Source organism: Gopherus evgoodei, chromosome 8 (genome assembly GCF_007399415.2).
Source record: "Gopherus evgoodei ecotype Sinaloan lineage chromosome 8, rGopEvg1_v1.p, whole genome shotgun sequence".
In the NCBI taxonomy this organism is placed as follows: domain Eukaryota; kingdom Metazoa; phylum Chordata; order Testudines; family Testudinidae; genus Gopherus; species Gopherus evgoodei.
This window is the reverse complement of record NC_044329.1, coordinates 28,430,674-28,455,515: the sequence shown is the minus strand read 5'-3', so window position 1 is coordinate 28,455,515 and position 24,842 is coordinate 28,430,674. Positions and strand designations below refer to the sequence as shown.

Genomic DNA, 24,842 nt, shown 5'->3' with positions numbered 1-24,842 from the left:
CTGGAAGTGTCTAGATTTTGACATCAGCGATTCATCTGGTATCACCGACAGACAAACTGGGAGAGATACATGGTTATATTCTATGGCATACATCATGTGCATTCATCTGTTGAGATTGTACAGGGGGACTCTGCATCCCCTGTGTACAGCAGAGCAGTGCTTCATAGTATGTGTCTGCACTGAACCATAGAGAAAACAATAGGCTAGCCAGACATCTTTGGCCTATACCCGGACGGGAAGAGATATCTTCTGATAACCTGCCCACACATTTTGTGGTAGTGAAGGCAACTTGGCTGCACAATGGCTACTGAATACATCACTCAGACCAACGGACTCTATCCCCAAAGACAGCATTCCCAGGAATCTATGGTGGAAAGACTGCATGACTTTTCCAGTAGTCTCAGGTAGGGCTCCCCCTATGAAAAAGGAAGTAAAGACACTGCATCTGGATATGAGATCACTCAGTCTTTCTTTCAACAGAGATTTAAAACGGGAACTAAGCATATGTGTCATCAACATCCAACAACTATATTATATTAGTGTTAGCTAATGCGATCTACTCCGGGATCATACACTCTCATTAAAATAATTATTCATTAGTGGGTATTTTTAAAGCTTGCATTCTAAGTCCTTTCTTTTCACACGTCCATTTGTTTTCTGTCAGCTTAATTATTCCTTGCAGGTACATCATGTTAATTTTAAGGTTATGTTTTAATGGTTTTATAAGCGACTCTTCCATTGTTGGAAAATGAATAGACAGTATGAAGACCCTATTCCAGGTGATGAAGTATTGACTCCTAACTAAAGGATTCTCAAATTATTGAATTCAAAATGCATTAATAATTCTCTCTTCAAAATATGTTGGATAAAAAAAAACAATAGTGTTTGTACTAAAGCTATTTAACTCTGATAAACTGCATACAAATTGCTTTCTGAATCTACCACAGTCAGTTGCTTTTGTTCAATTTATCAACAACCTAATTCTCATTGAGAATTTAATTTAAAACCATAATGTCTTTATAGCTTCAACTCTTTTTTCCTATAATTTTCTTCCTCTGTAAAACTAATTAAATGAATGCTTATTTTGACTTTCTTTCACAAAAAGGCTTTTTTTTTTAAAATGTTCTTTTTAAACGATGGTAACCCTTGTAAGGAACTGCGGATTCCTCCCAGAAAATGTCGATGAACATTTGGTTGACATATATATTATATGTTTTCTCAACTTTTATTCCCCCAGTTTTTACAGTAAGAATATTTATATAAAAGAACCAAAAGATATCTGAGTTTTTCATGGCTTTAAGACAAATGAATCCCTGGAACACAGACACTCAACTTTTATGGTGAGGAGTGTGGGGTAAGAACCTATTGAAGGGGGCAGAGAAAGAGAGAGAAAGAGTTTGCTTTATTTTCAGACCAGAATTGTTGATCTTGGCAGACCTTTCCATAATAAAGCCATATGTTTAGAGTTTGTGACTGAATCTACAACTCGGTGAAATTCACCCTGATTCAAGCTATTTTTGACAGCCTCACTATTTTTGTCTATAGACTAAAAATAAGATGACAGGATGAATGTCACAGCTCTATGAAAAAATATAGCAGTAATGGAGCAAAATAAAATATTGTAGCAATTAAAGAAGAATTCATATGTAAAATATGTAAAGAGAGTGAAATTTAGACAGCATATATTATGCATCTACCAAACTTGCAATGTGTGATTCTTGTATTCAGAATGAAAATATGATGAAAGCAGTGCCTGGAGAGAGCAGGGGATTATCATACTAGACTTTCATCACTGGAGAGCTGGATTCAATTTCTAATGTAAGCTACAAGTGAAATATGTCTTAAGTAATCTAACTCTCATCTCTATTCATATCACAAAACCAAAGCACATTTTGGTGGTGCAGCCAGGTGGACTGGGTGGTATACCAAAACAGTAAAACCATACTCTTCATATCAAAAGTATTGGGGGCTAAAAGTACTGAGACACTAAGATAAGAAAGAGTTGGATGAAGCGTACTACAATTTGTTGCACATGTGCTCAAAAGAGATTTGACAAATCAGTACTACTGACAGATGACCCTAGTACTGGAAGAGCAGCAGTACTCTAGGTATGGACTCAGGTACATTGTCACCTGTATGGAAATGTATACCCAGTGCATTCCAAACTACAGCCCTGATTTTGCCATTGGCTTTGTGTGAATGGACCCCTGCATCAACGTAGGACCCCACTGAAGTCTGCAGCCATTTGCCTCCCTAGAGCTAATTGCAGGATCCAGGACGGGCCTATGACTTTGTCTCATGATTTTACTAGGCTCTTAACTTCATCAAATTCTTACAAAAACATTTTTTTTAAATCATGATTTTTCAAATAAAGCCTTATTTTTGCTAATTCTGAATGCTGGTTCAACAAATATCATTTCCACTTGGTGTTTCTTTGCCAAACATCCCTGACTTTAGGATAGTATATGATAAACAATAATCTCAAAAGATTTAATTTAGCTATGAAAGATTAAGTTACCGGCTTTGACAATAAATTGATCTTTATTTTTTCTCTTTTTTCTAAATTTAAATGGATTTTTCAAACAAGAAAATACAGGAGAATTTTAGGTACAATTGCTCAGCACATATATTGCACTAAAGATGACAAATCACCACCAAAATTGTATTTAATTATAACAATTCCCTATCATAAAAAATCAAAAAGATGAACTCTGCCCCTTAAATTGATTTATTTGCAGGCATTTGTTACTGTGTTTGTGCACTAGAGGTATACAGGGCAAAACAGAAAGTCTAACTCCATTTATTATAGTGCTCTTCAGAATTTGAGCTGCATTACTGGCTTACTGCATCCTAAAATAGGCTTTTAAGATTACAGGTCAATTGCAAAGGCAAAAGGATGTACAAAGCCTGAACAGCAGAGGAAAAGAGAGAGAGGTACATTTGAACTGAAAACAAAGAACAAAAATGGTCTTAAACCTTGAAAACAAATGCAAACTCCTGGTTCTCCTAGTAGACGATATACTGGGCCCATCCTAGTATACTGGCAGATGGGGATCAGCAGTTGCTGGGCACAGACTAGCAAGGCACTCCTGGTCAGGGCCAAGACTATTCTCCATACACTCAGTGGCAATTCTGAACTGGCAATTCTGAAATTTACAGCTCAGGGAGTACATCAGGGATTGATAACTAGTGGTCACTGAGAAGCAGACTATTTCATTCCCTTAAGGGAAAATATCTAAGCCCAGGTCTACACACACATTTATGTCAGAATAACTACATACCTCAGGGGTGTGAAAATCCACACTCTGAGTGATGTAGTTATACTGACCCTAACCTCAGTGTAGACAGTGCTATAACAAGGGGAGGCCTTTGTGTGAATCCATGTCTTTTGTGGGGATGGTAACGTTCTGCTCCTGTCCCATGTCATTATTATTTCCAAATAAACATGATTCTTTATTTTGCTTTATAAAGTAATTATCTGACTCTAATGCTGATATATAACGATAATAATAATGCTTAGAAAAGGAGATTAAAATGTATTTTTTACAGATGCTATATCAATAAATGGCTAAAAATTAGTGTTGCAAGGGATACATTCGAAAGGTACAGTAACTCCTCACTTAAAGTTGTCCTGATTAATGTAGTTTCGTTGCTGATCAATTAGAGAACATGCTTATTTAAAGTTGCACAATGCTCCCTTATAACGATGTTTGGGAGCTGCCTGCTTTATCCACTGCTTGCAAGAAGAGCAGTCTCTTGCAACTAGCTGGTGGGGGCTTGGAACCAGGGTGGACTGGCTGCCCCCCACCAGCTCCCCGCTCCCCTAAGTTCCCTGTGTGGCAGCCGCCTAGCAGGCTATCAGTTGCCAGCAGTTCAGCTGTCCCTCCCCCCACTGCCATGTGTTGCTCCTGCCCTCTGCCATGGAGCTGCTCCCAGGAGCCTCCTGCTTGCTGTGCTGGGAGGGGGAAGGGGGGCTAATGTCACAGTGTCCTCCTTCCCCCTACTCCTGCCCCCCGCTTACCCCATCCATAGAGCAGGGCTCAGGACAGAGGGAGCTTCTGGCAGCAGTGCTTTCTCAACTTCCTGATTCCTGAGGCAATGTACTTAGAGTGGTGTCGGCGTACTTAAAGGGGCAATGCGTCTCTCTCTCACACATAGGGTGTGTGTCTCTGTTTCTGTCTGTCATGCTGTCTCTCCTCCCTCCATTCGTGCTGCCTTGTAGAGTGTGAGGCTACTTTAACAACAGTGTTAACCCCGAAGGGCTCAGCTGAATGCTAGTTCTCATTTAGCAGTAAGGCATTCCCTGGGAAATATCCCACCCTATTCCATCCTTTGACTCCACCACCTCAGCTAAGCTTCACAATCATCATTGCTATGTACAGTATTAAATTGTTTGTTTAAAACTTATGCGCTGTGTGTGTGTGTGTGTGTGTTATATTATACATAATTTTTGTCTGGTGAAAAACATTTCCCTAGACCCTAACCCCCACCTATTTACACTTGGGGAAAACTGGATTTGCTTAACATTGTTTCGCTTAAAGTCAGGAACATAACTGCAACGTTAAGTGAGGAGTTACTGTCTGTCCTTTTTTATTTTTAAATTATTATTACAAATTCTTCGAGTGAATCAAAGTCAAATACAACTTTTCTTTGATAAATATATTGAGGCTTGGAAGGATTAGATTTTTCTCGGTAGATGTCAGTAAACATTGATTTCACCCTACACACACAACCCAACAAAAATATTTCATTATAATAACTGAAATGTACAGATAGGCAACATAAGAAAAATACTACCTGAGAACTTACTATAGAGTTTGATTTAAGGATATTTACTTTATATATTGTGACGTGACTGACAATTTGTATTTTAACAGTTTAAACTTTAACTTTTTGAATCTCAATGTCTATGTCATTAAATAATTGCTGTCTGGTCCCTTCCCAAAATTTCCAGCAACTGCAGAAATTTAAATAAATGAAAACTGAAAAAATGCTTAAAACTCAGAATTTTGCTCAACTGTGAAAATTTAATCTATACAATTTTTTAAAAATGCTTAAAAGTAAACACTGAAATTCTCTATATAAAAAACAAATTGAAACCTGCCAAGCTTAAATATATAGAAGGTTGGCAAAGAAATTGCTAGTTTTTCATTTCTTTGTGACCCGGTGCTAATATGTAGCTTAGCCTTCAAAAAATGTTCTCGGAGATCTACGTAGAATTATCTAAATTTACACTACCGCTTCACTAGGTCTTCATCAAAACAATATCAGCTTCTGTATACTGTCAGTTACAAGGTTTTCTCTTGATTCATTTTATGTCTTTCATGAACATAAAGTATAGCCATTTAAAAAAAGAGAGAGAGATTTTTCTCTTACAGTTTCCAGCAATACGATGTATAAAGGAAACAATATATGTGTTTTAAAAAAATACTTACATCAGAAATGATGAAAGCTTGCTACTTCCATATCTCAGCAACAAAAATGCCCCAGAAATAACTTTAACAAAAAACCTAATCTCTATGTATTAATATATTTCCCCGCCCTAATGCTAAACAGCAAACTGGTTATTCAGTCTGTTAAATGTATATATTGTGAATTCTAGTTTTAGTCTAACTAGTGAAGAGTTATCTTTATTAAGGGCAAGTTTTAAAACCTGAACCTCACTTGCAGCGACAAAATATGTGCATTCAAAGATACAAAAACAGATCTTGGCCCCAATATAGCAAGGTACTTAAGCATGTGCATAAGTCTATCCCTATTCAGCAAACCACTTGAACACATGCTTAGCTTTAAGGTAACTGCATTAAGGCAAATGGGGCTTAAGCACATGCGTAAGTGCTTTGCTGAATAAGGATGGCTTGCTGAATTCTGGGCTTTATGGATGGAAGTTGGATAATTGTATCCATAACATCCATTTGTGACCAGTTATCCAATCAGCATGTGCCAACTGAGGCACCACATAAGTGCATCCACATTCTTCTCTGTTGTTCTTTATCCTGTACTGGAACAGCACAGTCAAGTACCTTACGGAGACATATTCTTTAGAAATTTCTATGTATTTCATGTCCTCTGCGCTTATTTTCCTATCTGTTTTTTGAAATTAACGCACTATATAACAACATTGGTCATGTGCATATTCATCTTTAGCCTTTATTTTTGACAATACTTCCTTCTTTTTCACATACAGAGTTTTGGCCATTGCTTCCTGGTCTTCCTGGCTTGGTATTTGCAAATCTGAGTAGAAACACATACTCTCTCACTTGATATTAATGCCTGTTCCTTCTAGTTCAAATTTTTGGAACATCTTCATTCAAATGGTGAAGGGATTTAGTGAGGCAGTATTTCCCTCTGTACTGCCACATTTTAACTTGGTCTTTTCTCTCTCCCTGTCTGATTCAAATGTCAACGTGCTTGTCATGAGTTTGTGTTGGAGAAATCATATAAACAGCTGTTTACCCACAATGCTGATTCATGGCTGAAAACTATTCATGAAAGTTCAGCCGTGGTATTTAGACTCCCCTTTAGAGCTAGCCTGTGCAAGCAGCATGTAGATGGCATATAAGCCAAGATTTCTCTGATCAGGCTACAAATTAATGTTTTTACAAGCATAAATCAACTAATGAATCGTACTTGTAGGGCAGGGCCCTATCCTAGAAGTAACTATACTATTTACAATAAATCTACAACTGAACATGATACAGTTATGCATCAAAATTATCCCTGATGGAGTATTTTCAGTGGAAATGCCAGCTAGGAGCCCTCACAGGATTAATTTTCAAGAGCCATTTTAATAAATTTTCAATTTTTAGATTTATAGTGCACAACATTTGTGGTGAAACAAACAACAAAACAAAGTGATTAGGTAAACAACATCCACATGAGCAAGAATTTTTGCCAATTTTTTACTGGTACCTCGCTAGCTGTCCACACAACATGACATAATATAACATTTAATACATTATAATCCAAAAAGATAATCAGAAGATTTATACACAGTTTCTGGTATAATAGCTATTAATCTACATGATGAGCTCCCAAACAGCTTTACTGTGTTAAATGAGGTGAAGAGAAGAAGTGCAGCCTTGATATTCATGAATTTGCACTCAAAATGTAACCCGTTTGTAGCTTCCCTGAGTTATTTTCAGGTACCTGTGCTCATCTCTTACTTTCGGAAACACAATGATGAAGTTGTTGCCAGAAATTGTATGTCATATATGGATTAGCCTATGCATTGCCAAACAAGTTTATTGTCAATCATTCTAATGTCCCAACCTAGCATGCAGTTTTACAATGTATCTCAACTCAGAAGATGACAATGAAAAGAGAAAAGGACCAGAGAAATAATATCCTCCAAGTTCAAGTAAAAACATCTGATCAGCCAGACGTATTAATCATTTAATCCAGGTAGATATGTTTCATCCAAACAATGCTAACATAGAAGTACATGGGTTTGGGGGAAAGAAGGCATCTTTCATGCTGCAAAACAGCTAAATACTCCTAATAGCATAACTGACCCATTATCATAAATGGGTGATGTGATGTTACAGTGGTATAGATTCTGATCTTTACTGTACAGTAAACAGAACTGTAGATGAAGGGGGAAATTATTTTATATTTTCTGAAGTGCTCATTATACATGCATCTAATCTTGCAGTCCTCCTTATATGCATGCAACTCCTTCTGAAATGAATGGGATTGTGCTTGTGTAAAGGCTGATGGATCAGGCCTCAAGATATATTTTCAGTCTCAGTCAATTATGTGTGCATTTATCTTTCTTCTATATCACCACTGACTTCCATCTAGAGGAAGAATAAAAGCAACTACTTCTAACATGTTAAGATTAGAATGTGTGCAATATACTACCAATTCAGCAAATCACTTAAGCCTTTTTTAAATTTAAGTGTGTAACTACCCTAGTCTTATTCAGTAAATCACTTAAATATGTGCTCAACTTTAAGTATTTGCATAAAAGCTTTGCTGAAACCATGACTTATTTTTTTCAGATAGGAATTCCTTGAGAATCAAGAAAGAAGCAATAAGGGGTACGATCTTGTCAACCTCCTCTGATTGATATAGCCTTATGTCATTGCAGGTAGAAGCCTTTAAGTGAAAGACTACAATCTACCTTATTTATATTTTCTTGCACTGTTCTCCTTTGGACTCTGTATTTCCAAATTGTGAAGCCTAAATCAACCGATTTCCTCATCATCACTGAAGTCCTGGATTGCTTGACTCCTCACAGCCTGATGAGATGATAGTTTTCCAACAGCTTATTTTCTTTGTTTTTAGTTAGCTCAATGAAAAAACTGAAGGCACCCATGAGTGGGTTAAATGGTAACTACACCTCAGAAATCAGAAGTCCTGTACATTTTTTAGCATTTGCCTTGAGTAGAATTCAAAGGTTTATTGTTAGAAGGTGTTAGCTAATATGGTCTGAAAAAAACTCTAGTGTAGACAAGGCAGTGCAAACTTAATGCATGCTAAGCTGCTCAATTTGAAGCTTTCTGGGAACCTACCCACTAGTGTGGGGTGTTAATTTTTTTGGAATCATAATCTCTGAGAAGAATTGTTCATTTACTATTAGCTTGGTAAAGACCTAGTCCCCTTCAAGTATTTAAAATAATTAAAAGCAAAGTTACAGCTGTGCTTCTTGTCAATAAGGTCCTGCTTCATTAAACAGAGAGAGATTTATTACAACCACTAGACAATTAAAGTAGTGTAAAGATCTGCAATAAGTTAAAGACTGAGTAGCTATTCATCACATGGGGTTCAATCCTTAAGTCTTTACTCAGGTGAAATTCCTGTAGGCTTCAATAAGATTATTGTTTGAAGAAAGACAAGATTTACTTAGGAACTAACGTCTACAAATGTGGGCATCATTAATGTAACAAGCACTGGTTTTTGTTTTTTTTGTTTTGTTTTAATGGAATCTCACTGGTGAATGGCACATGTATGAACACTCTAGCTCCAACACTGCAAACATGTACGCACATGTTTTATTTTACTAATCTGAACAACAGCATGAGCTATACATGGTAGTAAAGTTAAGCATGAAAGTGTTTGCAGGATCAGGGACCTAAGAAAAAATAATAGTTTCTAGAGTTGAATTACAAGCACAGTTACAAGGAGATTAGAACCTCTCTCATCAAAACAAGTTATATCTATGGTTTTATCACTTCAGTTAAACCAACGCTAGTTTCAGGTATGCTATCAAATGCTGACTCCCCTTCGAATTAAATGTATTTTATCTATATACAATAAAATAACATTGATATACAGTGTCTGACAAAAAACATTTTATCTACACATTTTGACAGACAGCAAATCAAAATAATTCAAAGAACAAAATGCACTTTGTGGAAGTAGCTTATTTTAGTCTGTAGGCTAAATGCATTCTGAAGAAGGATTACATTTTGTTTGGCAATTTATTTTATTGACAAAGCATATTTCATCAGATATTGCATCGCATTTTGAAGACAAATGCATGTTGTCAAACATTGTATTTCCTTTGGTGGGTGAAAAGTACTTTTTTCAGGTTCCACATGACTCTGGGAAATGTAATGAAGTCTACAAAACAGTATGTTATACGGATAAAATATTTTTATTATAATTTTGTTAAAATGCTATAATGTATTTTAAGATTCTGCCTGGGGGAAAATATACATATATATATAAAGATTTTTGCATGAATATGAGTCTGATTGTGATTTCTCTCCTACAATATTTTAATCTTCAAAGGCTTCTACAGAGTTACTCCAAGTAAGATCACAATCAGGTCCTAAGTATATTAACTTTCAGGAAATATAGTGTTCTTATCCCTTAACACAAAACAATCTTGCAAGAACAGTAATGCTATACGGTACAACAGATGTTCCATGATCAATATGGAGTGAGCAAATAATGTACATGGTGAAAACTGAGGGGAAACATGATAAAGGTCTCCAAGTACATTAAAGGTTGTTATAAAAAGGAGGGTGATTAATTTTTCTTAACCATTTGAGGGCAGGACAAGAAGTAATGGGCTTAAATTGCAGTAAGAGAGATTTAGGTTACACTTTAGGAAAAACTTTGTAATTGTAAGGGTAGTTAAGCACTGGAACAAATTATCTAGGGAGGTTGTGGATTCTCTGTCATTGGAGGTTTTTAAGAACAGGTTAGACAAATATCTGTCAAAGATGGCCTAGATAATACTTACTCCTGCCTCAGTGAAGGAGTCTGGACTAGATGACCTACTGAGGTCCCTTCTAGTCCTGCATTTCTATGAAAGAGGATAGCGGTTAATAGTCAATTAATTATGGTCCAGGAGCAATATATGTATCTAATTCATTGCTTCTCAGCCACGGGGGGAACTAGAAGGCATTGGATGATAACTTTGTGGACACCAGGGACCCATAAAAGTGAAGAGAGGTCAGTGTGAAGATAGAAACCATAGAAGGAGCCTGAGTTAGAGTCCGCAACAGAGCAAAGATCTCAAAGAGACTCATTCTGAGGTGCTGAAGCTGAGGTACAGACTCCAGAGCTCGGGAAGAGGACTCAGGAATAGCTGAATGAGGAGACTGAAGATCAACCCAGAGGAAGGTAGATTTGTTGAGAGACTCTGATGACTAGTTCGAGCTTTTGTTACCCTGAAGGGGGTTGGATTTGATGCTTCTCGGCTGCAAGGCTAAATAATGCACAGAGACAATGACCTGCAAGGAGCGTTAGAGACACAGAGTCCTGCAATATCACACTCTGATGCAAAGGAGTGCTCTCATGGTGGGTGTGCACTATAACAGTACAGAAAGATGCTAAAACAAATTGTGGCTGCAATTACCCTAAATATATGAAAGCTATATATATGGCTTGATTCCGCATCGTTTAAATTCAATGGGAATTCTGCCACTGACTTCGGTAGGTCAGGATCAAGCCCACATTCTATATCTATCTTCTGTTTTAAAGTGAATTTAGTGTTGATGAAAGGTAGTGGATTATTTTAAATTTCTCTAGTTGCCAGAAGAATTGATAGAACACAAGTTTCCCCACAGTGAACTGCCGATGCACCATAAACTTCATGTGGAGGAACCAACTCTAGAGATGAGAAAGTAGTTCAAGTTTCAAGACCAATATGTTCCTGGCATCTCTGCCAAGGCTGCTAAAGAAATTGCCAATTATTGTCAATTGTGGTGTGGACACCTGGTTCACTAGGAACTGCATCCGCTAACTCATTTTAAGGAGGACATCAAAGAGCCTTCCAATGACACTAGCAACCTGGATCACCAGTAACTTAAGTTAGTATCTTTGATCTGCTTTTCTCCTGACTAGAGAGGGCCTCATCCTCCTTACAATTGTGTTATTTTTACAGTGATGTAATTCTAATGACCTTTGCGAAGTTATTCCCAAGTTACCATGGGTTTAATGAAAATAAAATCTGACCAATACAATTTTAAAATAATGCAGTATCAAAAACATGTATTTCCAGACTTTTAGAATGACTTTCATTGCAAAATAGTCAGACTAATTCTAATTTCTATCCTTCTGGAATACTCTTGTAGGTATGTGGGATTTGGTGTCACTTTATCTTATTTAGATCTTGCTCTACTACCTGTGATTCAAATTCTGGCTCATCAAGCCATTCAAAATTTGTCTGAAAATAACCTGAATTAATTCCCTAGGCATAGAGTTATTAAACAGATATCTGAGAAGATCACACCCTCCACTAGTTTGTGGTTAAAATGTGATGTTTTATTGGGCACATTCTTTCCAACCTCAGAGTATGTTAGAGGAGCCTCAGAGATGCTCTATCATACTCCAGCAGGTAACAGACCTAAGGTGCTGATCAACAGAGCACAGCAGTGTTGATGACTCTCCCATATTGGCAGAATTCTCAGCTGAGGAGACCCACAGAGTTAACAGGCCCAAAGTATCAGCAGAGGAATGCAAAGTGGCTGTATCAGGAGAAGGAAGCTGGCCCTTCATCTTTATTTTAACTAATATTTTTTAAGAACCTTACAGTTACAAAGAAGGAAAAAATATGACTATGCATCTCCAGAGCCACATTTCAAACTGGCTTAGGAAGCAGTTAGCACATTCGCCTTTACAAGAAGAGATATACGGGAGTGGAGAGAAGTGAAAGAGAGTCATGTTTTGTAAGAAAAAGTAGCTACAAGGATGACAGTAGGAACCTAGAGCAATGGCACAAATACAGACTACATGAGCCATCTCTAAATCATTTTTTTTAAATTATCAGTGTTGTGGATATCAAGTCCAGTAAGCTTTTGAATCCATGATTCTACGTTAAAGCATACATTTTTAAAATCAATATACTGCTTTGAACAAATTTCAGATTAAACTTTAATTGTACATTTCTTCCTATCTATGATCAGTACATAAACCTTATAAAATTAGATTAGAATTAAACCATTAAAATTAGATTAGATCTACACTAAAATTCAATGAACTGATGGAGATTAATTATTATAGTACCAAAAATTTACTCATGAAGAGAAGAAAAAAAATTAAGCTAGTTACAGTAGACATTAAGAGAAGGTACAATACTCCTAGTAATTACATTCTACTAGTACAATTACTAGGCAAGGAAAGATGGCATTATCCACCATCATGATACATCAACTTATGAATATTTACATTCCTAGCAACTAAACATCTGTAGGAATATTAGTGAGGGAAGATTTTGAGTAGCTAGCTGTCATCCTCAATTTTTTTCCCTTTGTGCTGTACAGTATTTTAACATTTCTATCTAAAACAAAAAATGGTGTATGTCTTCTTCAAAATAAATACCATCTCAAGCAAATAAACCGGGGTGGCCAACCTGTGACTCAGGAGCTACATGCTGCTCTTCAAAAGTTAATGTGCCGCTCCTTGTATAGACACTGACTCCGGGGCTGGAGCTACAGGTGTCAACTTTCCAATGGACCAGGGGGTGCTCACTGCTCAACCCCTGGCTCTGTCATAGGCCCTGCCCCTACCCCATCCCTTCCTGCCCCCTCCCCTGAGCCTCACTCCTCCCCCTCCCCACAGAGCCTCCTGCACGCCACAAAACAACTGATCAGGAGGTGTGGGGAGGGAGGGGGAGGTGGTGATTGGTGGGGCTGCCAGTGGGTGGGAGGCGCTGGGAGGAGGGGAGCTGATGGGTGGCTGCTGACGTATTACTGTGGCTCTTTGGCAATGTACATTGGAAAATTCTGGCTCCTTCTCAGGCTCAGGTTGGCCACTCCTGAAATAAACTATAATGGATTTCTGGATACAAAACCTAAATACAGAAACTGCTTGTGAGGAAATGCCTCGAGCAATTTACTTAGAAAATACTCTGTGAAAGTCAGCCTGCACTTCCTTTAGATTAAACAACAGAAGCTCATATTACTCCTGGGGGAATTCTATGTCACTGCATGTGCACAGAATTCATGTCCCCTGCAGATTTCTTTGCTTCACTGCAGAAAAATGACTTTCTGACAGGGAAGCAAAGAGAAGATGTAAGAGTGGTCATGCATCCTTCCCCATCAGCACTGGACATGTTGTTTCAGGCAGAGAGGTAAATCACTGGGGGGGAGACGGAAGAGGAGTTTGGTGGGATTGGCGATGCCCCGACTGGAGGCTTCTACCCACTGTCGAGCTCAGCAGCTACTCCCAGTTGGGCTGGGTGTGGACAGGACTTCCTCTTCCCCTGCAAGGTGCAGCAAGGGTCGGGGATGGGTCAGACCAACCCCACAGAAAACTCCTCTGGCTGCAGGAAGTTCTGCACCCTCTCACCCCCACTTCCTGCCTTGTTTCTCCCTGATGCACACACTCAGTTCTGATATCATTACATAGCAGCTCTGGTGACAGAGAAAGTGACTGATGTCCTGCAAAGGAGTTCGTGAAAATATTAAACTATGGGGCTCTCATCGTACAAATGTGCTGAAAGAGGGAAAGGATGGAATGGAAACCAAACCAAATAAAATACAACACTTGAGGCATTAACTGTAAGCCAGTTTTGGACAAAACATATTTTTTTAAAGTACAAGATCTGAGCTCCTAACGAAGCACTCTATACGATAGAAAATATTTGCTTGAGAAGTGCCTCAGTTTTCTTATATCAGAAACTCCTTTACAGTAGAGGTACCCCTTCCTCCAAATTCTTCTCTGTTCACATCTATAAATCCTGAGAAACTCCAATGAAGTCAGTGTAGTTACAAGAGTATGAAAGTGGTGTAAATAAAGAGAGAACCAATCCCTATATATTTTATTCAAATGCACTTATAAACATGTATTTATATATGAAAAGTTTATTCTAAGAAAATATCACAACTCCTCTAAACATTAAGTTAAAATGAGTTTCCTAAATATACATACAGTCTTATTCCAAAATCCCCAATATAACTGCCAAATAATTGCATCTGTTTTGACATAAACAGTAGCAAATAAAGTTATCGATGAGGACTAAGGCAATCTTGTTGATATTGCTTTAAAGTAACTACTGTCACTGAAATCTCTGTTGTGCCATGAGCTAGGTAGTTCACATTCAAGTCTCAACAGATACTGTTACGCACTTTACTCTAATTGCCAAGTGTGTGTAGGTAGCTAGTCATCCAGCCACAGATTCAGAATCAGTGAGGGCACTGGTTGTGGTGCTAGAGGCACCGGTTCTCCCTTCCTAACACTCGAAGGGTAAATCATTGCTCCCTTTCAGGCTTTTAGACACGTACAGGTGCTGATCCTGGAGAATGTTATCGTTGGTTGCATTCTAAATTTGTGTGTTACACAAGCCAATTGTATATGCTTTAGGAATTCTAAACAATATGACACAAATAGTCTGGCATTCAGTGTAATGCTGCTGTAAAACCAAATAATGGTTTTAAATCACTCTAGTAGGGATGAAAAAAATCTATCATGATATTGAAAGCAAGCTACTATAAAATAAACAAGTGTTTATTTTTAATTAATTAGGTTTTGTCTTTTTCAGACAAATTACAAAAGTAACTATGCGTAATCCACATATATTCAATTCTCTATTTTTAAGGCACACTAATGGCCAATCTACCCTCTACTTTCAACATAAAGAATGATTAGTTATAAAGCAACCCGCAAAATCACAGTGTCTCTAAAATAATAGTAAATATCACTTTTTAATGTGTGTCACATAGTAAATTACACAATAACTCACCAGTAATACTTTATATCTGAGCTAACCAACATGGATAACTAGACACACATCAATTAAAAGATCTTTGTCAATTCTTGCATGCCTCATTATTACACTAAGGGTCCTTGGTAACAATTAAGATACCCAATTCATAGAAATTGCCTTTATTATTTTTTGAAGCAGCTACTTTATTTGGATGTAATGACTAGGAGAATAGAAACAGATGTCTGTTGCTAAGGAGACTGAGTCGAGAAACAAACTACTGAGATAAGGCAAATATGCAACCTCCATATTTAAAAAGGGAAAATTCACTTGACTGAGAATGAACTACTTAAAAAATTACCAGCAGCAGTCCAGTTACTGCATTGCAAAACAATTTTTGTTTTATAGTTTTTCTACTACAATGTAGTCTTCAATATTTATCATAAGACACTTTAAATAATGATAATGGATATATACATATTGTAGAACTGATATGCCCTGAATGGCTGCAGATGCTGGCTGTCAAAGGAGGATAACTCTGTAACATGGTAAATGGTAAAGTGAGGAAAACCATAATAGTCCGTATGAGCAAAATGAGTAATCTGACATTAAACTTTCAGTTCTTATTCCAAACATCTCACATTCCAGTTGCGCTGCTACTAATTCCAAACAAGAACAATTTCAAAGATGCAAACTTCTACAGCACTACCTAGAAAATCCAATAATATGTAAATAAAGAGCTACATCCTCATCTACTGTAAATCTGAGTACCTCTATTGACTTCAATGCAGCTGAGGATTTGGTCACTTTTGCTTACTATATATACACATAACTCCAGGGAAAAGTTCATACTTTAAATAGATTAGTAATGGGGAAATAAGGAGAATCTGATGAGATCATCTCCTGTCACTTTATTTTTCAGCTTTTTCATTGCAACCTGTACTCTTGACATCTCGATTGGACTGATTTTAACGTCAGGCTGATCAGGTTCACATGTTCAATCAAAAACTGGTGCTGAAATAGAGTTGGGCCTATCAGGGACTTTTATGAAAAGCTCTTCCCATCTGTTTTTCTGTTCGACTTCGCTTATAAGCATTTTTTATTCCTTTAATTTTTTATCTTTGCTTTTTATTGGTCCATGTCCTATTTTGAAACATGCACACAGGGCTTAGTCACTTGGTAATGGCTCTGTAGCTTTCTAGCAAAGCAGCAGCTTCATCTTCAGCATACTTATAGTTGTTATATTTCTCTGCCTTGTCTGCTTTCTTATACTCCTACTATGTCTTTTCCAATAGTTTGTTGGTCTTAGCATTCAGGAGTTTTCTTTTCAGTGAGATGTCACATCTCTTGGCTTATACAATTCTTGCTCTGTCTGTGATGATATCCAGCTGCAGCCTGAATCACATTGAGTACTGCCTATTTCTCTTCAGGTCCAGTCTCTCTCTCTCACCTTCCTCTGTCTCTGGCAGTGCCTCAAGTCTGTTCCTTAGTTAAAGTTGGAATTTCTGACAGTACTCTTTCGGTTTCAGATTTATTCTGTTAATTCTCTTTACCTCCTTCTGCTTAAACCGATTTTTCTCAATTGTAATTTCAGTTTAGCAATGCAAAGATTGTAGTCACTGCTAATATCTGCAGCTTGATATGTCCTTACATCTTGGACAGACAAGCTGAATCTTGAGCTCATACAGGTGTTGTTGATCAGATTTTTCATTTTGCCACCTGGTGAACTCCGTGTTTCTTTGTGTACTTTGTGAGAGAACAGGGTATGTGCAAGAACTAGATTTGACAAAAAGCACAATTCAATGAGTGTGGATCTCTTGGGGCTGAATCCAGCCTCTTCTTCTCTAAGCTTTGCATTCACTGCCTAGTTCATCCTGTGTAGTATCACACTGCAGAAGGCTTTTCCTACAGCAGAGAGTCATGTAACTCTTCTCTAGTTGTCACAGTCAGTAATATCATCCTTTTGGGGTATTCTGACAACGATATCATGTTTTCACTGTTCAGGAGGGGTCTCTTGTTCCCAAATTCATTGAATAGTTTAGTCCCACCTTTGCCTGTGATTCTTATTTCTGTTTTCTGGAACACTTACATACTTATTTCAAAGATTTAAATGGAAAAATTCACATGGTGAAAGTTAAGCAGATCCATGAGGGTTTACTAGAAGGAAGCCTTACCATGTAAACAACTTGGTTCAGGGAAGTTCTCTTCTATGATGTTTATTACTTCCAAGACTTTTACTGTTATTGTTAATGTAGTGTAAAAGTCTTGGAAGTAATACAAATAAATTCCACTATTAACAATATATTCTAAATATGCATTCTACCTTGAACATAGATTAAAATGGACAATGCCATCAAGATAAAGTGAAATCTCCATCCCACACACACGAAAATACTGAGCCCTTTGACATGTCAGCCATTTAAAATAAAAGTTACAGTGGGCCCAAAACACAGGTTTGAAATACCCTATGCAACTGTCTCCTTTGACAACTTTAATTCTGAAGGCAGAAAAAAGTCCACAGCAAAATTATTTGTTTTATGACTCATCCTGCCTCATATGCTACTGCAATTGCAACATAGTTACACTGAGGCATAATCTCTTCACTCTCCAATGCCCCACTGACATGTTTGTCTACTGCACCGTTACCATCCTAAGAAGACTCCATATTACTCAAAACTGAATTATTCTTAGAAGGTATCTCACTTGCCAGTAATACTTTCATTCCTGTAGTCAATAACAGTCATCTCCAGGATAACATCTTAGCCTGCTTTCAGGCTTATTGTAACTGAATCACGTCCCAACTTCTGTTGCCAATATATATAGCTGTCAGATGGAGTACTGATGCTGGTGGGTCTTCCCTGATACACTGAAATGCCCATTAGGTATGAACATTTTTATTTCTCACTGTAATGGCCACATAGCTTCCCCCTTCTGCAAAACCTGCAGCCACCTTTGGAAAAGATCTATCAAAACTTCCAAGTTAGCATAACCACCAGCAGTTTGATGACTCTGGACAGATTCAGTGCTGAAATAGGTTTTACCTTTGCAACTGTATTCATAACTGATCTGTAAAGACCAGTTAGCTCTTTCTGCTGTAAAAATGTGGCCGAAAATAAAGGTGGCATCTTTGAGGAAGGGACTTGTTCAAATAGTGAGTTTCTTCTCTCCATTTTAAAAATAAAATCAGTAATATTTTATTAGTAGATATATAAAAAGGAAAGTGTTCATGGGATGATTCAAACAGCTAGATCAGCTAGATCTCTGGTGTTCTTCTGATTACCTTAAAGTGAATACATTTGAACTCCCAATTATACCCATTAACTGCTTACATAATATCCTATTCCAGGACACACTTTTACCAAGTTATCTACTGACATATATTGTCTGTCTGAATTCTGAGTCATATAGCATATGAAAGCAGATTTGTATTCCAAGGCAGATTACTCTGTGCAACCCTTCTCCTTTTTACTTTGAAACAATTCAATTCGGGATAAGCTCTAAGGGGTCAGTCCTGCAGTTAACTCCGTTGAATGACTACAAGCGCTGTTCAAGTTTTGCTGACCCTTCAGGATCAGTCCCACAAAATCTATATTTACCATACGCTTTTGCTTCATATTTTAGAACAAGATGTTATAATGAGGTAAATCACAAATAAAGGACATTTTTAACACTAGTGGTAAAACTGGGATATTGCTTTTCCTCATCCGGAGCAAGTTTATTCAATAAAAGCTCACAGAGAGGGTCATTTGCCAAGATTTACAATGTTCATATTTTGTTTTTCCCATGACAACCATTATTTGCCATTCTAAGTTTCTAATCTAGATTCTGACCACCCAGGTCACTCTTAAAAATGTTGCTTTGTACCCTTCCTAATGTATTTTTCTCATGACTTACATTCTAGAACATGCAGTAAACCTGAAACATTTTTCCTCTAATAGTTTCTTCACCGTAATTACCCATTAGATAATCCACAGACAGAACTATAAGGATTAGTGGGTTGGTTTTGTTTTTTTTTTCAATTGTGACATATAGGACAAGATACGTTTAGTTAGATAACTCAAAGATCAAGAGCTTGGAATCTCTCTTTATACATCATTGTATGCAATGCTGTTGTGCCCATGCTGGTCCCAGGATATTAGGAAAACAAGGTGGGTGAAGTAATTAATCCCATAAAAGACATTATCTCACTCACCTTGTCTCTTTATACATCAGCCATTCTTGTACAGATAGTTTGTGTCTCACTAAAGACTAGGAAAAATACATAAATTATAAATATTTTCAGCACAGAATGTAGAAATTTTGGTGCTAGTTCTAAAAATAATCTTGGTTGAAAAAGTTAAGTGCAATCTGCATTTTTTTAATCGGCATTTAACCTTGTTCCTTCTACAACGATCAGACAAATTTGGCTAAAACTTTTCTACAATCTATTCAAATTTTCTCCATGTTGAATGCCAGTATACCTGTATGACTTCTCATTATAACCTTTATCAGCTAAAATGCTAATACATTTGATTTGAAAATCTTTATATCTTTTCTATATTTTTCATTTTCCATCATGCTTAAATGCTTAGGACAACTGATTTCTAGAGTAAGTCCAGAAAGATGCTAGGAGACTTGGCTGCTCTCTTCTTTACCACCTTCGAGGTACTGTACTGGTTGAATTCTCTTAATCTTTCCTAAATCTCTGGGAGTCCAATGAAACATTTTTTTAAAAGAATTCTCTTTCTTAGCTATCCAGGTAGGACATGAGACCAGTTGGGTTTCATCCACATCCTTCAGTTCAGACCCTACCTTATTAAATGCAGTTGCAAAATGGTTTCTCCTATTCCTGCCAATTTAGCAGAGTTTAGCCAAGTCTATGAATGCACAGACTGCTATGGTCAGATGGGAAAACATTAGTTGGCAGGAGAAACACAATTCTTCTCAGTAACATCAAAGCCACCAACATTAGAGAAGACTTGAGTACAAAAGTTAAGGTCCCACCCGTTTAATTTTAACACTTACAGAAATAAGTTGATTCATTCAAATATAGTTTAGGAAACCATGATTTTCAAAATATCTAATCCCTCTGGATAGCTGTCCTAATTCTAGATTGGTCTAGATTATTCACATCTTGGCTCATTATAACTGCATTTTTATTCTTGTTCTTCTGCCCTGCTCTATGGATGCTGGAAAGTTGCTGTTTTATTAAGGCCAATGTCATATTTATTCAGTACTCCATGAAAATAAATTTGCACTTATATTGGAAATTATTATGAGAGGTGACTGCACGAAAAAGTGATAAATGCATGGGAGAATAATATTCAAACAGCATTTGACAACTTTATAATTAACAATTTTAACTATTGCATAGAACAGAACTTTCCCTGCACCTACTGCAAAATAGTAAATGAAGAAATAGACAATGAGGAGAAGTTATATTGGTTTTGTGATTCCAGTGCTCCGAGAGCTGATAGCTTTTTAGTAGCTTCTAATTGTTGTTTTTCAGTTTAAGAGCAAAAAATAGATAAAAAAAATTGAAGAATAGAAAGATTCAAAAAATCAATCGAAAGAAATGAAATAATGTCTTAAAATACGACTAATAGAAAACTTAAAAAAAATTGTATAGTGTTTGCATTTTTGAAAGATTAATGTTAGCTATTCAGGGGATAAACGTCAAAAAAGCCAACAAAAAACAAACATATGCCATGACAAAAATAAGAACAAATAATATTTTTTTAAAATCAATACTACACCTCTGTGCATCTTATACAAAGTGGAGGTAAAACACTATGATTTCAGAGTTCTCCACTCACTTCAGTAATAGAATCTTACATTCACTCTGCACAAATACAAATATTACACAAAATATATAGCAGTGGAAAAATCAAACCCTAAGTCTTCAAGTACCATGAGCATAGGGCTCCTTTTTCATGTAAAACAAATTAAAATATATATCTTACCAAATTCAATCATGGTGTAACTCAACTGACATCATTCTGTTGTAACTGTACTAAAGTCAAGTGCCTACAGGATGCTTTACTTAACGTTTAGCACAGAATAAATCAGAAAATATGAAGATCCAACTGATTAAAAAATAAAATACATAAAAAGTAGATGGATTGTGGAATAACAAACATTGCAGACATGGCAGGGTCCAGAGAACTGAGGTTTTAGACATAAACTAAAGAGAGAGTATTCCTCTCTGACATATACTTTGGGGACCAGCCCTGACAGTAAGAACATGGAAAAGATGGTGGACTGACAACAAAAAGAGACTCTGAAGAAGGTACATGGCAGTGAAAGGAAGGAAAAACAGGGCCTTCTAAAGACCTCCATTTAGATGATAAAACTGGAGCTTGAAAACTGAAACATGAAAGAATATCATGAAATTGAGACGAAACTATGTGAACTCAGGTATAAGGTTGAGACTCATCTGGAATATATAAAGAACAAATTAAAAAACATGCTGTCCTGATTTAAGATAACAAGAGCAGGGGAGGGATGAGGGAATATGAAGTCCATGCATTTTGGCAAAAGAATTGGTGCTTAATCAGCCTGTTAGGGCAGCCACTGGAGGACTGAGTGTGAAAATAAGGCACAGATATAAAGAGATGACTTAGAAAGAAACAATATTCAGAAGTACCAACAGTGACCCAATAGAAATCAAGTAGGAAACTGGATATCTAATTGGAAGGGTTCTTGAAACTGTAGCTGAACAACAGAAGACAATGTTTTGAAATTTCCATCAGCCTTCTCAGGAAACATATATAAAAATATAGCTTTAAGCATCAGGGGATGCTTAAAGCTATATTCTCCTTACACAAAATACAGTGTGGAATTAAATTCAAGCATTGCTAGAGTGACTGGCAACTCCGATTGAAGAAATTCCTCAGAAACTGGGCAAACACATTCAGGCCAACATGAGGGTCAGCTGTCATTAGCAGCAACATTCTTGCAACTTAGAAGGAAATAAGCCTCTAAATGGTTTCAAGGAGCATTATCACTAGATATGGGAGCAAAGTGGAAACTGTTACTGAAAAAATCCTTATACATTTCGTAGAGGAGATCTGTGTGTATTCTATTCCTCTTGAGCATCAATGAGGGCTAACCCAGCAACATTTCCATTAAACAACCTTTGCCTATGAGCAAGGATCTCCAAGCCGGCCTGGTAGAAAAATCTCTCTTCCAGTATTTAGCTTATACCTACTTTTGGTTACTTCATATAAATGCAAGGGTGCAGAAGGTTATTAAATAGTGTGGAGCACTGAAGTCAACCTCAGCTCAAACACATTTTTTTTAGCTTTTTGTGACCCTGAGGATGACCAAATAAAAATCATGTTTAGATATGAAAGGTGACAGATGTGTTTGTAAATGTAATAAAATAATTACCACAACAATACTCAGATTTGCAAAATACCAGATTTTCTTCTCTTTAAAAAGAGTTTGTTTTACATACATATTTTTAGATTACTTTCAGCTATCTTTCACATAATTTCCCTGTATTACATATATCAACTTTTATATAAACACAAATATAAATGTTGCAAATTTGGGAGCTTCAGGCAGTCAGAACAAGATGTGTCATAATTACGTAGCAGTGACCTTAATGCTCTAATAAATTGCAGGAAAATTAAGTTATGCAGCCAGGAAATAAGAAAGAAGTTGTCAGTTCATAGTGCCAAGAAGTTGCATTGCTTGTGGGAAATGAGCCACTGTAACAAATAGAATGCTGAAAAATGGCTTGATTTTTCAGTAGCATTGAACCTTTGCAGTCCACTGAGACTTCAACTGGAGTCTGGTGCTCAGCACCTCTGAAAATCAGGCCCAAAAGGTATCTAATGCCTGGTTTGAAAGATATTTATACAGTTGAAATTTAATACTAAACCAAACTAAATATTTTTAATAAAGGGACCAAATCTACCCCTCCTTATTTAATCAAAACATGCACTGAATTCTATGGCAATTTGGCTTGAATAAGGATTGCCATATCTACCTCAGAATTAGTATACAGTAGAATTAAGAACCGTGGAAGGGTGCAGAGCTCAGAATGATTTATTTCATTTTAGATTTGTTTTAATTTTTCTAGGGGAATCATCAACTCAAGGGGTTATATTTTCTTTGTCCTCTTGAGCTGCTCCTAAAAAAGACAGCCTGCTTTTCTCTACTGGACACACTAGGGAAGTGTGCTAAAGTATATAATTATATGAATTCCCAGAGGGTATGTACAACATAATTAAATTATAGGGTGCCTTGTGAGCATTCTGGCTGGCAGTTAGAGGACCATGAAAGAACCAACAATTCACAGGATTTTTTCTCTCGTTTATCTTTCCTTTGCACAGGGCATATTATATTATATGCAGATTTATAACATTAGGAGTATGCAGTCAACCAATTGCTTTGACTGGCTAAACAATTTTTACTGCTCTAGGATTCTGAATAAATGGTCCATCTTGAACAAGGAACAATTTATTTTAACAACAACAACAAATTCCTAAAACCCCTGTTTGATACAGGTCTTTCTTTCAGGATAGGCAATTCAAACAAAAGCAAAATCCAGGCAGGTAGAGAAAGGGCAGGCTTCTCTTTGTAAAGTATTCTGAAGTGGTTCAATTGGGCTGGAAGAGATTGAAGCAGATTTCTGTAAAGGAAAATGCTAGGACAAATTGCTTTTCTCCACAAAAAGCACTTTTCTGCAGAGATCTGGAAAGGCATTTTTAAAGCCTGCATGGAAGCACTCTGGTCAGCAATACAAACACAACCTGAATCAGAACAATACATAAAATTGTAACTATGATTTCACTCACCAAGGTGGTGGACCTCCAACACGTTATTCAACAGGCTTTGTAGGTGATGTCCACTCCACACAAAGTGACAGAGAGCTCCAGATTTGTTTAGCAATAAAAAGCAAGAAGTAACTGTCAGGAAGAAAGAAAAATGTATAAAGTTCAGAGAAAAATCACAAAATACCATAAATATAGATTTAAAAAAATCCAGTGCCCATAGCTTTTACAATCTGTTCCCCAACCAAAGAAAGAGAGATTTCCCATCCCTTCAGATCAGGTTTCTGCAATGAAATGTTAGACAGTTTAGGCCAGTGGATATCCTTTTGCTGCCTAGAACTACTAGGCAAAGATACCAATCACTGGTGTCTAAGATTTTTTTTCTTACCCTGCACGCCTGCCTCTATAAAGAAGACTCCCACATTTTCTTCAGTTGGATTTTTCATTACCCTGAAAGCACAATTTGGAGGCTGGGGTGGAGAAAGGAGTTATTTGGGCACAGCCATAACCAGGGCCAGCTCCAAGCACCAGCTTAGCAAGCAGGTTCTTGGGGCAGCCACTCCAGAAAGGGGTGGCAAGTTCAGATATTCAGCGGCAATTCAGAGGAGGGTCCCTTGGTCCCACTCGGAGCGAAGGACCTCCCGCTGAATTGCCGCAGATGGCGATCGCGGCTTGGGGTGGCAAAGCCCCTGGAGCCAGCCCTGGCCATAACAGGTTTCTGCATATCTGGACAACAGATTGCTCTCTTACAAGACCGATCAGAAGATGAAAGGAAGAAAACACAGGAGCCAACCTGCAGTGGGAATACAGATGCTCATTAAGAAGAAAACAACTGGAAGCCAGTGATTGGTCATTCTGCCTAACGAGTTTAAACAGCAGAAGCCCAATGTCCAGAGAGTCTCAAATCAGTAAGGGCAGGAAAAAAAACCACAAAAAAACTACCATGGTAGGTTGCCCCACTGAAGTCCATGGCAAAACTC

The 24,842-nt window shown here is 37.2% G+C and overlaps 1 protein-coding gene across 3 annotated transcripts in view; it reads right to left on the bottom strand.

The window, feature by feature from the left end:
- TENM2 (teneurin transmembrane protein 2) overlaps positions 1–24,842 on the bottom strand; it is a 1,578,682-nt gene that overhangs the window by 968,914 nt on the left and 584,926 nt on the right. For all 3 annotated transcript variants that reach the window (XM_030572355.1, XM_030572352.1, XM_030572354.1), the window contains one exon: positions 23,887–23,997. The gene's annotated coding sequence lies outside the window, so the exon portion shown is untranslated. The remainder of the gene's footprint in view (positions 1–23,886; positions 23,998–24,842) is intronic.